Below are 3752 nucleotides of genomic sequence, written 5' to 3' on the forward strand. Positions count from 1 at the left end.
CTCTCAACAAAAGTGGAAAATCTGGATGAAATGGACAATTTTCTAGATAGATACCAGGTGCAAAAGTTAAATCAGGAGCAGATAAACCAACTAAACAGTCCCATAACCCCTAAAGAAATAGCAGTAGTCATTAACAGTCTCCCCACCAAAAAAGGCCCAGGACCAGATGGTTTTAGTGCAGAATTCTATCAGACCTTCAAGGAAGACCTAATACCAGTTCTCTTCAAACTATTCCACAAAATAGAAACAGAAGGAACACTACCCAGTTTGTTCTATGAAGCTACAATTATGCTCATACCTAAACCACACAAGGACACAACAAAGAAGGAAAACTTCAGACTAATCTCCCTTATGAATATCGTTGCAAAAATACTGAATAAAATTCTCACAAACTGAATCCAAGAACACATCGAAACAATCATCTATTATGATCAAATAGGCTTTATCCCAGAAATGCAGGGATGGTTCAATATATGGAAATCCATCAATGTAACCCACTATATAAACTAACTCAAAAGAAAAAAAAAAACACATGATCATATCACTAGTTGCTGAGAAAGCATTTAACAAAATTCAACATCCCTGCATGGTAAAAGTCCTGGAAAGATCAGGAATTTAAGGCCCATACCTAAACATAGTAAAAGCAACATACAGCAAGCCAGTAGCTAACATCAAACTAAATGGAGAGAAACTTCAAGCAATCCCACTAAAATCAAGGACTAGACAAGGCTGCCCACTCTCTCCCTACCTATTCAATATAGTACTGGAAGTCCTAGCCAGAGAAATTAGACAACAAAAGGAAGTCAAAAGGATACAAATAGGAAAGGAAGAAGTCAAAATATCACTATTTGCAGATGATATAATAGTATACTTAAGTGACCCCAAAACTTCCACCAGAGAACTCCTAAACCTGATAAACAACTTCAGCAAAGTGGCTGGTTATAAAATCAACTCAAACAAATCAGTAGCCTTCCTCTACTCGAAAGATAAACTGGCTGAGAAAAAAATTAGGGAAATGACACCCTTCACAATAGTCACAAATAATATAAAATACCTTGGTTTGAATCTAACCAAGCAAGTGAAAAATCTGTATAACAAGAACTTCAAGTCTCTGAAGAAAGAAATTGAAGATCTCAGAAGATGGAAAGATCTTCCATACTCATGGATTGGCAGGATTAATATAGTAAAAATGGCCATAATGCCAAAAGCAGTCTACAGATTCAATGCAATCCCCATCAAAATTCCAACTCAATTCTTCACAGAGATAGAGCAATTTCCAAATTCACTTGGAATAACAAAAAACCCAGGATAGTGAAAACTATTCTCAACAACAAAAGAACTTCTGGGGGAATCACCATCCCTGACCTCAAGCTGTACTACAGAGCAATAGTGATAAAAACTGCATGGTATTGGTACAAAGACAGGCAGGAAGATCAATGGAATAGAATTGAAGACCCAGAAATGAACCCATACACCTATGGTTAAAAAAGGACAGCATTTTCAACAAATGGTGCTGGTTCTACTAGAAGTTGGCATGTAGAGGAATGCAAATCGATCCATTCTCATCTCCTTGTACAAAGCTCAAGTCCAAATGGATAAAGGATCTTCACATAAAACCAGATACACTGAAACTAATAGAAGAGAAGGTGGGGTAGAAACTTGAATACTTGGGCACAGGGGAAAAGTTCCTGAACCCAACACCCATGGCTTAGGCTCTAAGATCAAGAATTGACAAATGGGACCAGATTAGCTGCATCAGGCATTTCTAATTATCTCTGTAATTCTTAGAGGAATGAGTTGAGACCAACCTGTAATAAATATTCAATTAGTGTTAGTATATAAAAGCATTCAAAACCCAGCAAAAACTCAGCTAGTGTAGAGTGTTATGTTCCTTTGCATGCATAAGGCTTATCTGAAGCCTATCTCACTATATAACCTTGGCTGCCCTGAATTCTGTAGACCAGGCTAGCCCTAAACTCATAGCACTTTTCGTGCATCTGCCTCCCAAGCGCTGAGATCAAGAGATGTGGCTACCATGCCCAGCTTGGCTTTGTGAAATTTCAATTTAAAATTTAAAAAATTCAAAATTTCAGGTCCTCTTTAAAAGAGGTTGTACCATCAAACATACTGGCTTAAACCTGTAATCCTAGCATTTGCAAGGCAGAGGCAAGAAAATCAAGATCCTATTCAGGGCCATCCTTGGCAGTATAGGGAATTCCATGCCAACCTGGACTACATGAAACCCTGTCTCAAAAAAAGGGGGGATATAACTTAGAATAAAATAAAATAGGTCATATCAATTAATTCTTCCTCTAGCAATATATGTGTTTGCCTGTTAATCCATACCATTGCCAAAGTAATACATTCTTTCTCAGTTTTGCCCATCTGATGGGCCACAGGATGTTTGTCTGCTTTGAACTTTTTTTACTTTGTTTTGAAGTCCTGGGGATACATTGTGTGTTCTGGAAAGTACTCACCCAGTAAGTCATATTCCAAGCCCAAGAGTGAGGTGTTACTACCATTCTATAAAAGCAAGTTGCATGTTTTGATTTTAACTTTAGGGTTTCTCTGTGTAGCCCTGGCTGTCCTAGAACTTGTAGACCAAGCTGGCCATGAACTCAGAGATCAACCTTCTACTCCCTTTTGAGTGCTGGGATTAAAAGGGTGCTCCACCCCTGCCACTCAGGTGCGAGTTTTTAAAATAGTAAAATAAGAAGCAAATGTGGAATAGTTACAACTTGATTATTATGAAAATTTTCTGAATACATTTCTGACTATCCAGTTTTCATAAATGCTTTATTGTTATTGGAGTCAGGCTTTTGCTATAGAGCCGAATTCAGACCTTCCTGTCTTGACTTCCTATTGCTGGAATTAAAGCTGTGTACCACTATAGGCAGATGCCTGGGAAGGTTTTAACCTGACTTTTTCCCTCTGAAGTTTCAGTAATATGAAATGAGTCAGCAATATGCAGGCTAACAGTTACAGTGTAGCCACACGCATAAGTTGGAAGCCACAAACACAGTGTGGGGCTCAGGGGCAAGATGGATGACCTGGTTGTAGAGTTAAACACATGATAGGGGCTTGTGCTTCTGGGGTGTAAGTGCCAGCCCTTGCTTACTGAGTCAGGGTTACTTGATTATTGTCAGTGCGAATGTCATCTATCTGGCATAGGTGGTTGGAGGCGGTCACAGCAAGACTGAGGCTATGACAAGTCTATTGCAAGCAAGCAGATTTTGTATACCCTTATCAGAAACAGAATACAATTGGAGTTGCCAAGATACAATGGTGTTTGCAAGGTATACAGGGTAAACCAAGATTAATATCTAAGATTAATTGTCCTATCAAACTTCTATATGCTTTGCTGACTTCTAGGGAACACAGAGAAACACAGGCAGCACAAGCTTCCCTGCTTGAGAGAGTGCCCTGGTTTCTCAGGAATTGAAATGTACATAGTGCCCCAGGAGCCAGGGATCTCAACTGAAAAGCTTATGACACATGCCTATCAAGGCAGATAGGCCAGGCCTCCATGACTCTGCACTGGAAAAAGAGATGCAGCCCTGAGAGGCTGGGTGCGGAAGTATACAGGAAGCAAGCTTATTTCCTTATGCAGTGAAGGCTCCTGGGCAAGGTGTCTGGCCTCCAGTTTTCTAGAAAAGAAATAGGAGTTGGGTGGTGGTGGCACACGCCTTTAATCCCAGCACTTGGGAGGCAGAGGCAGGCAGATTTCTGAGTTTGAGGCCAGCCTGGTCTAC

This window comes from Grammomys surdaster, unplaced genomic scaffold (assembly GCF_004785775.1).
Source record: "Grammomys surdaster isolate TR1022 unplaced genomic scaffold, NIH_TR_1.0 126198, whole genome shotgun sequence".
NCBI classification, from domain to species: Eukaryota; Metazoa; Chordata; class Mammalia; order Rodentia; family Muridae; genus Grammomys; species Grammomys surdaster.